Genomic DNA, 13,274 nt, shown 5'->3' with positions numbered 1-13,274 from the left:
GCCTCCAACTTGGCGGGATCCATCTCCTTCTCCCGGCGGGGGTTCCACCTCGGCGCGAACCAGGAAATCCCACTCTATCCGATCTGGGTAGAGCCGAGCAAGAACTTCGTGGACAGATACTCCGGTGGTTGCTCCCTTACCACGGCAATCTGATCTCTGAGCTCGCCTCGAAGTTTAAACTTCCCCTAGCTGACTGCAAAAAGAAAACAACTTAAAAAAAAAAATCATAATCATCATCATTAGCAAATAATCTACAAGTCTAATCCAGATCGGCTTTCCTAGACATTGAGTGCCCAGCTGGAATCCTAAAGGCTCTAAGGACCCGAGTCGGAGGGGTACTGATCGGATTGGCGAACTCCCAATCCTCAAAATCGAAGAAGTATCTCCTCTTCCAAGTCTTCTGGGATGAGGGATTCCCAATGAAAAGTGGCCCCGAATACGCCTGAAGGTTGTAGAAGCGAAGCTCGGTCTTCTACTTCGACCTCAGCGAGTAAGAGCAGATCAACAAGTCCTTGTCGTGCCAAAAGATGTGCATGGACAAGATGATCCTGTACATGTTCAGATTGAGCTGGTGTGGCGCTGCGCCTATCATTGCCAACCAATCCTGCAAAAAAGGATGAAGGGGAGCCGAACCCCATTTTCGAACATCTCCGGATACATGGTTACCCATCTCTTAGAGAATCGGCTCGGCTTCTCTCCCCTATTCGGCAATCTAGTCAAAACTTAATCGGGGATTCCATATCTACTCCTCAGATCCCCGAGATGAAATTCAGTCATTTCATTGGGGATCTGGTTGGCTTTCCACGACAGCTCTTCATAAAAGTTCGGATCAATCGGACACCCCCTCACATGGCGATCCGAACGCGAGGCATCGTGACTTCTATCTCTTTCCTCTGACCTTGAGGTGAGCCTTATTGGAGCACTCGAGCTTGGCTCGGCACCAATGTCTTCTTCTTCATCGTCCTCCTCATCCGCATATTCGGATTCGTGAGCTGCTCCATCCTGCCCCCGATCTGAACTCATGCCTACTTGGGGATTTTCTTCATCCCCTCGAGGTCGGCGATCCTCGCCTGGGTTGCGCTCCAATTCTGAGACGATCTCACCCAGCTCCTCGGAAAATTTGTCTCAGTCTGCCTCACCCCCTGGTGGGCTTCGGCTCAGCTCGGCGTCACTGTCGCCTTCAAACGCCTCCCCTGAGCCGAGCCGACCACTTAAGTCGGTTGTTGACATGACCATAAACACCTTTTTTCTCTCTCTCTTTCTTTCTTTTTAAATCAAAAAGCGTCTTTTTAAAGAACGTACAAGAACACACTCAGAAAACCCGAAAAACACAAAAAACTCATAAATGGAGAGAATCACTTACTGGTTTTTCTCCGGCCACACCCTCCGCCTCTCTCACACTCAGAACTGCCTCGCCTACGGTTGTGCTTGGTCGGAATCGCGACCGGACCTTTGCTCAAACCACAGAGAGGGAGAGAGATTTCAGAGAGAGAGAGAAGTCGGGGAGCCTCTAAAAATTCCGAAAGTTGAAAGTGAAGGAGAAGAGGAGGGAGAGGACCTTTTATACCCCATGCAAAATCAAATCCCAGCCACCCATTTTTGGCGCTTCAAATGCCAGATCTTGCCACCTGTCTGTGTTTAAAATATCTATACATGAGATGACCCTTACGTTCCGCCATGCAGATACAATCATGAACAGGTGTCCTTTCGCATTTACCCAAGACACCTTGGCAAATCGTGTATCACCGTCTGTTCGGATCACTAGGAAGTCAGACCTGTCTAGATCGGCACATGGGCATCGATTCGGCTCGAGTCAAGTCATATGCTATTTTTTCACAGACCGTCACTTTTTCAACTTCCAATCCAACATTGTCCACTCAGACCGGATGTTGGGGGACTTCTGTTTGTGTATAATCCACACGAATTTAACAACCAATCATGGATCGACACGTGGCTAGTTAGATCCAACTTCAGGCTTTGACTGTTCAATGGTTAAACTTGGACCTCTATGTCACCATATCAGCTCGGCACATTTTTATTGACAGTCCGGATCGAATCATCCCGACGGATCCCCCACATCTGATCCGACCCAATTCGAGGATCTTTTAAGAATTGAGTGTTCATCTTTTCTTGGCTATCCCAGCTCGCCTCATGCCGGTCATCTTCTCAGACAACAGACTATCATCGAGCGATGACTGTCACATCATATGTTGAACCCATATGGACCAGTTCACCCATGCCCGATCTGAACGTGGATGTGTTCGATACCTACGTATACAATGTTCGGCTCGGCTCGGATCCCACCGCCATTCTAGAAGATTGGAGTTAGGACGAACCACCTTACTTGAATATCTCTGGCATGAATCTCTGACAGATGGGACATCTCAGCTCATAACCATGACTATTAGGGCATCCCACTTGATCTGTCATCCTTGCATTGAATGCAGCATTAATGTAAAGGAGGTGGGTAGCTGTGCATGCTACTATTCATGACTGAACGCGTGGCCTCCTCTCAACCATTCACCCTCATGCAGGTAACTTACCCTTCACAACTTCCTTTGCCTATATAAGCTGACTTATGTGCACAAAAAGAGGGATCTAATAACATAACTTCATTCACAAAAAGCCTATCCAAATACACACCACTTGCTGAGAATAAACCCAGAAGATCTTACCTTGTTCTTCCTCATTCTCCCAAGTTCATCACATGTTCTTATACATACATCTCCAAATACACATCACTGACTTCATCATCGGAGCGTATTTGGCTGGTACCACACCGGTTCTTCTCCTTTGATCTTGTGTTTGTGCATGAAGATCTCATGTCTACATCCACTTCATCATCCAGCAAGGCTTCCAGTCAGTCAGATCATCTTTCTTAAGTTGTTGCATTTATCTTACGGAAATTTGCCTCAACATGTATTAATAAAACTATTTAGATAATAAGTTAGTCTTAGGGGTGAGGGCGGTTAGGTAATAGGTAAACATCGAGATAGATACATGGACAATTTCTTCCAATAAAAACAAAACAAATTTTTTTTCAATTATAATATTGTAGAAATGTCATCAATACTAAAAGTGAGATATACTTGTATACGTATAATTAATATACTCAGCAGTGCAATTATTTAATATTCAAGATCAAGAGGAGTTTCAGTACCCGAGCTCAAAAGAAGTACGTAAAGCAAATCAAAAAAGCCCTATGAGAAAGAATCGAACAAAGTTGGTGGAAGCCATAGTGTCAAGGTTTATTGGTTAATGTTTGCTATATCTGATGGCTGGTTCAACCATATAGACAAAGAATTCCTATTTATATTACATTGTGCTTATATCTATTGCAAATTTGCAAGACTATTTATAGGAATGAAAATCTTGTTTTCTAGAATAAACGGAAGATATGCTCGTGCATAATCTGTTTAGTTCGCTACCAAATAATAATATTAAAATTAGGATTATATCAAAATACATACTCGAGTAATAAATGGAAAGAAAACAAGATATCGTATTAATTAATTAATGACTTTTTTGCACAAATACCCCCTGACTATAGGGGTGCACGAAAATACCATTCAACAAAAGAATTTTTACAAATTGCTATTCAATTTTACTTATGTGTGAGAATATCTCATCTGATGTCACATTCCATTCATTCACCCGTTAAAATTAAGGGCATCTTTGTCAATTCACATCATAGAGCATTTAATAATCTGAAAAAACAAAAATTATTCTAAATACACTCACCCAATTTTCTCACTTAACCCAATAACAATTATTTAATAACTATATAAAATTTAATGTTTAATCAAATACGAAAATTAATTTATTGAAGAATACAAAATCACCCACCCAACTCACCCAGCCGCCACCTGTCCTCCTCTCTCTCTCTCTCTCTCTCTCAAATAGAAGGGAGGAAGTGTCAGATATAATGAATGGAAGAAACGGGTGGGTCCCAGGCCAAAAATGTCACTGGCACACTATATAGTGGTTTATTATATTTTGAGAGGAGCTTTGCTCACCTCCTTTAATTAGGGTGTATGCTTACCTCCTCTCTCAAATCATGATATCTGTTTAAAAAATTAACCTAAGTTAACATATTATTTATTTAATTATTTTTTATTATTTTTTTAACACAAAACTCTCTCTCTCTCTCTCTCTCTCTCTCTCTCTCTCTCTCTTTCTCTCTCCTCTGCGTTCTCTTTTTCCCCCGACTCACCTCTCTCCTCTCACTTCTCTCATCTATCTCACCTCTCTGCATTTCTCTCTCTGCTAAAGCAATTATATGTATGTTTGATAGATGTCGCTAAAGGGCATCTAGCATTATAGTTTTGCAATATATGTATGTTTCAATGCTTTTACTGGTGGGTGGATTCTAAAGAATGTCCTTTCTTTGAGTGTGTTGTTGGATTAAGAAGGTTACATGATGAGCATCCTTTTCTAGGGTGTTTTTCATCAGCGTATTCATTTTTGGGTTATATTAACTAGGGTGTTCCTCATCAATGCATTCATTTTTAGACCTCATCGATGGGATTTGGGGGGTTTCGGTGGGAGGAGGTTGGGGGTGGGATTTGGGGATATTGGGGATTGTTGGGGGCAGTGGTTGCTGGAGGTAGAGAGAGAAATGCAGAGAGGTAAGAGAGATGAAATAAGTGAGAGGGGCTGGGTTTTGGGGGGTGGCGGCGACAGGGGAGATCGAGAAAGATGAGAGAGGCGAGAGGAGAGAGGTGAGTCAGGGAGAGAGAGCACAGAGGAGAGAGAGAGAGAGAGAGAGAGAGAGAGAGAGAGAGAGAGAGAGTTTTGTGTAAAAAATTAAAAAATAAATAAATATACAATATTTTAAATTAGGTTAATTTTTTAAACAAATGTCATGATTTGAGATAAGAGGTGAACATACACCCTAATTAAAGGAGGTAGCAAAGCTGCTCTCTTATATTTTGCTACACCTTCAAAGGCCATGGTTGAGTGTGTTGTGGCATGACAGTGGCTTTTTTGCAAGAGCCACATGCAGCACCCCAGTGGTTTATTAGCTAAAAGAGCCACTGCAATCCCTGTGCAGTCGGCCGGGTCACAAATTGAACCAAGTGTTGGAGCAAAAAATCACATGCTAAAATCCTACTTACCAAAGGTAATAGAGACCTAGTCCAAGTTGATTACTTAATTATAATTTCAAACATCCAAATTATTAATTTATAAATATGGATTAATTAGGATTTATATTTCATGTATTTATCCCTATAGCAATTATTAAGCATTATCTCAAGCAATTCAAGGGATAATTAAGAGAGGAAAAAGGAGTCAAATGTGGGATGAAAATCCAACACGTTCTCTACCTTCCCAGCCGAAACCTCCAAATAAGGAAATCTCATGATTTCCACCAACCATATGCACCGTCTCAGGGCTTAGATGTAACGACTCGACCCAAATTTTACGAGAAATTTAAATTTTTATTCGTAATGGCCATTTAGAGGTGTTGTAGGAGATTAAATTGTGAGACTCCATATTTTTTTTCTTTTTCAAGGATTTATTCTAAATATTTTGAGAAATTATTTTAAAGATTTTGGGATTTGATTTGAGAATACAAATGTTGTGGCTGAATTTTTATTTTATTTTTTTAAAATTGGAATTCACCCAAAGTTGACTTTTAAAATTAACGGGCTTTTGAATTTGACTTCGACTTTGGGTCCATTGAATGGGCCTTTATTCCCCGAGTTTGTAGACACGAAGCACACGTAAATCAGAGTTACGGTTTGAGTTTTACGGACATTCAAAGTCGGGGGCATATTTGTAATTTTTACTTAAATGGTTTTTAAAACCCCAAATCAATTTTCTCTCTCTCTCCTCATTTTTATCTCTCTCGAACCTTCCTCCCCGCGCACATACCCCCCTCCCAACCACCATCGCCGGCCATCCCTGCCGACCTTGACCTTCGGAGAGCACCCCCAGACGCTGACCACCCTCCCCCAAGCTTACTCTCTCTCTCTGCCTGCACTCTCCCTCCCGCGACGGCAGCAGGCTAGACTAGATTTTTCGGCCAGCTTCTTGGCAACCTAAGGTCGTCGGCGTGCAGCCCTTATGTCGGTCACCCTCCCCCGTACCTTCCTTCGCCAGCCCGCTGCCTCTATGCGCAAGAATCCGCCGAAGAACCCAGCAGCCACCGCCGGCCTTGTTCCTCACTTTCGGCGGTTTCTAGCCACCATTGGCCGTGATTCTTGAGGGGTTTTACTCCCCTAGGCAATATCAACGAGGCTCAAAACAATCCGACGAAGGATTGACGTTGATTTCACACAGTAAGTTGACTTTGATTTTTATTAAATTATGTTTTACTATGTGATTTGATATCTATGTTTTAAATTTGGAGTCGATCTTGGGTTTTAAATCCCAAGTTTCAGAATTAATCACTCATGTAGGTCCGAATGCCCCTACCTTGGATTTCATATTTTAAACGATAAAGCAATATTTAAATGTGTTTTTATATGTAAAATTCTTATCGAAGAAATTGTTAATTTAAGGGGCGTGATTTAATTTCTACTTGGTTTGTGAAAATATTTCATATGTTTTGGATATTCGTCTTCTTTGAATATTTATGTTGATTGTGATGTCATGATATGAGGAATGACACTTTAGAGTTTGAATTATTAAGGAGAGCGTTGAGGCAAAGAAAAGGGTTATTCATCTCAAAGGTAAGTAGAGATTTAAAGAGTATTTTTAAAATTGTTGTGTAAATGCAAGTATTGATTGGACGAGCCTGCCTGTGTAAAATGCATGGGATTGTGGCCAGGATATGAGCCTGCTCATGCAGAGTGACATCTCCGTACAAGATTGTGGCTAGGATATGAGCCTGCTCATGCAGAGTGACCTCTCTATACAAGATTGTGGACAGGACATGAGCCTACTTGTGCAAAGTGACCTCTATGTACGAGATTGTGGCCAGGATTTGAATCTGCCCGTGCGCGAGATTATGGTCATGACATTGTCTACAGTTACGGGTTTGAGTACAGTGAAACTTCATTCCCCTTTCCAAGGATTTTCTATTACATAAGTTTAAAGAGGAAATTTCTTTTTATGTTAATTTGGATTCTTAAATATTGGTGCTACAAGATACTCTTACTTAGGAAGTTTTCGAAGAACGACTTCTTATGTACTTAACCTTGCTATCTTGTGTTTAAAAAGTTTCAATGACATTTGAGGAGAGATTTTGAAAATAGTTTTAAAACTGAGAGATTTCAAAGAACGATTGTGAGGTCTTAGAGATTCTTATTTTCAGACTTCTAAAAGAATAAATAAATTCTTTATGTTTCGTTTTCTTAACGCATCCACTCACTGAGTTTATCTCACGTTTTTTCTCTATATTTTGTTTAAATTTCCCCCCCAGGTAGTAGCGGTGGTGGAGGTCGAGCCATATACGTCGAAACATAATTTTCGATTATCATTCCTTGGACATTGTAGGCGACATGTCCACCTTGTTATTTCTTTTAGCTTTAGTATAAAACTTGTTGTATTAGTAGCTCTGATAACTGCATTTGGACCCTATGAATGGATTACTTTTATTTGTTGAGTCTGAGACATCTTGTTGTTTGTGATAGAGGTGGCTGCTGAATTTTAGAAGTATTATTTACAGGTTTATGAATTTTTTGGTTAGTCCAATTTCAGGAGAGGTTCTGCTGAATTTTCGGTAGAATTTTTCTTGATTTTGGATCCCACAAGACCTCTCCGAGCTTCAGGGTAGAAATTTGGGGGCAGTCCTGTCATTAGAAATATGGAGGAAAATTATGGGAACAGTTGGGAAAGTTACTATAAAATCCTATTTGAGTCACTTAGAAAAGGTACGTGAAATTCACTTTCTGATCAGCTTAAGAGTTTCCTTTCTATGACTTTGAGGAGGAGAAGCTTCAGAGAGTTTTTTGCATCAGAGAGTTTTTTTTGCAGGAAACCCACCCTCATCTTTGAGGAAGAGAAGCTTGGACGAAATAAAAAGAAGATTCAGCCGTCCAATTCGCTCCATGTCAGACGTTCAAGCTCCAAATCATTTTATTGTTGACAAATTTTTTTTTTTTTTGGAGAAAATTCGGATTCAACACAAAGTATATAATTGCATTGTTCCATCTCAATTCCCAATAAAGCCTAATCCAACCCTGCTAATTAACTTGTATTAGAAAATTAATTGTTATGGATTTGAAGATGAAAAAAGATACACTTAAAGCTCCATCAAAGAGATACTACATAAGAGGACAATGACCGAACTAGATATCAAGCAAGAATCAAAGAATGTGAACTTAATTGTCTAATTAAGTGTTAAGTTACTACTTTTCATTCTCGGTCTGGTAGACTGGATCTGGCTGTTCGTGCAATTAAAGTCATTCACCAGATTTACAAGTCCACTTGGATCTGTGGAGTAACGTCTCCAATTCACAAAAATTAAAGAGCAAATTACACGTACATACCTCAAGTATGCACTCTATTTCAAGTTTATACCTCAAGTTCAAAAAGTTGCTCGTCAGTACCTCAACTTTCATTTCGTGACAACCACGTACCTCCGTCAACTTTTTCGTCTGTCAGGCCGTTAAGCGCCTACGTGGCACACTGATATGGCTTATAAAAAATGGCACGTAGACAAACAAATAATAAAAAAATAAATTAACCTTAAAAAATGAAATAATTGAAAAAAAAAAACCAAAAAAATTTTTGCAATTCACCACCAACCCGCAGCCCACCTCCCTCCCCACCATCTCCACCCTCACCTGCAATATTAAAAAAAAAAAAAAACCAAACCGAGGGAGGAAGCATGAAGAGGGAGGAAGAAGATATGGGTGGTCTCGCCGGAGAAAGAGATCAGGAAGAGAGAAAATCGAGGTGGGCGGCTGAGAGAGAGGAAGAAGGGGAGGGTTGTGGGTTGTGGGTTGGGGAAGGGAGAGAATCAAGAACCATGCCATCTAGCATGCACCTGCAGACAAACGAAACATGTTTTCTTTGATACCCAATTCATAAAAACAAACAACTAGCACTCCAAAGTCAAGAATGGAACAAACAGAGTAAGCCCACAAAAAAAAAATTATGGAATATCGTTCATTGCCCTGCAATTTTAAGTAGCATTTATCAAACACATGGATTCCAATACCAGAAAACTATGATGCCATCAATGAAGTAAGAGTTAAACATTCACTTACAAATAAGCAATACAGAGTCTGTGATGGGTTTAAGGAAGCCTCAAAAATTTGATAATAACAATAAATCCAATAACCCAATATGGATCTCCAATAACTAACATAAAAATATTAATGGATCGCCTAGTTTCTCTGAAGTAATCGGTGGGTGGTCTCGTCATCGGTGGGGTTGTCGTCGGTGGTGGGTGGTTTGGTTTTTTTTTTTTTTTTTTATATATGTGTTAATTACACTTACACTCCCTGAGGTTTATCGTTTTTTCACATACACCCTCTGGGGTTTCAATAATTACACATACACCCCTGAGAATTCAAAACTGTTGCATAGAACCCCCTATATGAGATGAAAAATGATAGAAAATTATGCAAAAAAACATGTTAAGTGGTGAAATGACCTAATAAGATTACTCAAGGTGTAAGGTCCAACTTCAATACAAATATTTTCTTTTTTGTTTATTTATTTTTTTCTCTTGTAGGGGATTATATGCAATAGTTTTGAAACCTTAGGGGGTGTATTTGTAATTTTTGAAACCTCAGGGGATATATGTGAAAAGACGATAAACCTCAGGGGGTATATGTATACTTAACTCTTTTTTATATTGCAGGTGAGGGTGGAGATGGTGGGGAGGGAGGTGGGCTACGGGTTGGGGGTGAATTGTAGAAATTTTTTTGGTTTCTTTTTTCAATTATTTCATTTTTTAAGGTTAATTGATTTTTTTATTATTTTTTTGTCTATGTGGCATTTTTTATAAGCCATGTCAGTGTGCCACGTAGGCGCTTAACGAATTGACAGACGAAAAAGTTGATGGAGGTACGTGGTTGTCATGAAATGAAAGTTAAGGTACTGACGAGCAACTTTTTGAACTTGAGGTATGAACTTAAAATATAGTACATACTTGAGGTACCTACATGTAATTTGCTCAAAATTAAATGAAGAAATATATGTTGGCATTTGAAGAATGGTTCTTGTCAATAGTACGTTGCTATGGACCTTTTGAAATACTTGTTGGTCATGTTTTGCCATTTGTCTCTAACATATGCCGAGTGATTGTAGCCCAAATATTTTCATACATCAAAACAGATATCTATGGATCCTAATTTGGACACCAGTCCACAAAGCTTTCCACTACTGGATCACAACATAACTGGGCTTTTCTACTTTGACCCAAATTATATAAAACGGCATAAATGGTTCTTGTTTTTAGCAATGGTTGGTAAATGTGGTCAAATATCACCGAGAAGGCACCACCATCACCATGACTGTTGGGAAAGGGTACCTACCTACTCTATCGTACGTACATTTACATACACATGATCGATGAGTTTGGAAAAGATGCAATTGCATTTGCATGCATCGTTTGGCAATCGTTGTACCCCTATGCCCGAACAGACACCATGCACACTACTATATATACACCACCACCATTCCTTCAAATTTCATCAACACTCATTTACAAAGTTAGAGGCAATTAATTTACACAGAGAGTCAGATCGAGTTCGATGGATCAACTCTCCATTTTCCTCATTCTGCTGGTGGCTTCGGTGATCTTCTTTCTTCCATTGTCCATGGGTACACTGCACCCTCCGTCGTTTTTGGTGCTTCTTATCATTCCGCTCGTGTTAGCGGCTATTTTTATTTTCATGCATCTAGCAAACCCCTAGGTGTTGGCGGCATACATCTTTAATAATTGTAATAATGAGCAATCTATTTTATTTGATTGTTCTATGCCGCCAAATATTATGATTGCTGCTCTAGTCGAAGAATTTAATTTGTAAAATTTAATATTGCTCTTCAATTTAGAGAGTAATATTATTTTTATGAAACATTAATTTTATGTCGTACGTCCTTAATTTACATTTGTCTGCTTGATTGTGTTTAGTTTTGTTTGCCTAATTTAATTTTCTAGAAACTGTGTTTACACATCATCGATCGAGTTGCATATATGCATGCAATTAATGTTATATCTTTCACCTTTATAAATATGTAATATATGATCTCGACTTACACTTGGACTGTGTACGTACTGTATTTCAATTTTAAGTTCGATCATCATTCTGTAGGAGCCTTGATATCTATTCAATGTGCTTTCATTATGTGAATGCAATTTTTTTATTATTCTAATGTAATGTTAAATTAAATATTGAAATTAGCTTATTGGTGTGATGATTATTCAGTGTGGGCAGTAATATTTTGAGGCATTTAAACTTTACTGACCTAGAAATCAGTTTTTGCATTATGGTGATGACTAATCCAAAGCATTAGACTATCACTTCACCTGCCTCATTTTGTAATTCCATCAACAAAGCCTAATCCAACCATGCTATGTTGAAATTAAATAAAGTTCAAAGACGATATGTAAAAGCTCCGTCAAAGAGAAACTATATTAGAGGAAAATGACAACTAGAGATCATCAAGCAATTAATTAATAGACTGACAACAGGTCCCCTAAACAATATTCATTTTGAACTTGATTAAGTGTTACCCTACTCCTTTTCATTCTTGGCCTGGTTCTGGCTGTTTGTTCAAATAAATCCATTCCCCTGGTTCTGGCTGTTTCTGCAATTAAAGCCATTCTCCGGATTTACAAGTCCACTTTTTTGTAGCAACTCCAATTCACAAAAATATGGACAAATCTTAGCATTTGATCGAGGAACGCTTCTTGTCAGTAGTTCCCAATGACCTTTTGGGACCTGTTTGGTATTCACTATTCTATTCAAAAACTATTTTTTGTTTTCAAAAACAAAAAAACAAGTTTTGGTCAACAAAACATGTTTACTAGACCATTTTTAAAAACAGTTTTTAGGAAAAATATTCAAAAACATGCCTCTTTATAAAAATGATAAAACATCGTTTTTCTCATTTTTTTTTTACACTTTATTTTTTCTTAGATGTCATTATTTTTTAAATTTAAAAATTGTTTTCAAATTTCATACCAAACACGTATTCAAATTTTAAAAATTGATTTTGAAAACTCACATTTAAAAAAAAAATCTTAATTTTTGAAAAAAACATTTGAGTAGGATACCAAACGGGCCCTTAATGTTTTCCCATTTCTCTTTACACTTTCTTGCCGAGAGATTGTAGCCCATAACATACATCCCAACAGATATCTCTTTCTATATGGATCCTTTAGAACTTCACTTCTTTTTTTTTTCTTTTTTTTTTTTTTAGTTTGACCGTTGAAACCCAACTCATTCATGAAACCACTATAAAAAAGTATAATTTTTTTTAAAATGTTCCTTTGGATTTGGCTTCCAGGATTTTAATTTCATTTGTAAAATTTTATGGCTTTTTGATTTGTTCATAAAGATATGTAACATTCAAGAACACCGAAATCCCTCTCTCTCAGCCTTCTCTGTCAGAGTTAAAAGTGAAAAAAAAAAAACAAAAAAAAAAATTTTTTTCTATTTTTTTGATTTGGGAACACCAATTGGATGTGTTTTGATCTAAACGTTTGTTTAATTGTTTTATGAAACTTTTTGTTTGAGAATACTCAAAGCCCCAAAAATCCAAATACCCAAACATTGAACCCAAAGAACAAACATTTTGTTTTTTACGTTTCTGCAGTTAATTATTTCTGGTGCAAGCAGTTGTGTTGATTAATTTGCTCATTCTCTGTATGTTTTTTATTTCTGATTTGGGAACATGCTTTGGCTGGGTTTAATTTTATCTGGAAGTTTATTATTCAATTTTTATGAAATTTTATTTTGGTTTTTTTTTTTTGTGTAGGGAATACTCAAAAAAATTTGCTGGGAACATGCTAGAGTGGTGGGATTACATGGGCTAATGAGAGGCTAGATAAATAATACAATATGGATTATTATATATTAATTTTACGTACATTTCTGAATAATTAGAAGATTTGAACAATGGGGGAATTGTTCGATTCCCCCAAATTTTTTAAAATTTGAAATTTTACCAAGGGACTGGTGCTCTATTTGTCACCATGAAAAAATTGATCAAGGACGTACTATTGTGTGGAATAAATGATATATGACAACTTTGACGTGTTGTGTTGTTTTATAAATAGAAAGAAATAAAAAAAAAATAGAGTGATTGATGATGATTAAGTGTCTAGAGTCCTTTAAAAAGAGGTTTCTGAAATGTATTTCTAATGC

The sequence above is a fragment of the Dryas octopetala genome, chromosome 1, assembly GCF_963921425.1.
Source record: "Dryas octopetala chromosome 1, drDryOcto1.1, whole genome shotgun sequence".
Taxonomy (NCBI): domain Eukaryota; kingdom Viridiplantae; phylum Streptophyta; class Magnoliopsida; order Rosales; family Rosaceae; genus Dryas; species Dryas octopetala.
The sequence above is the reverse complement of the archived record's forward strand: the minus strand, read 5'-3'. Positions refer to the sequence as shown.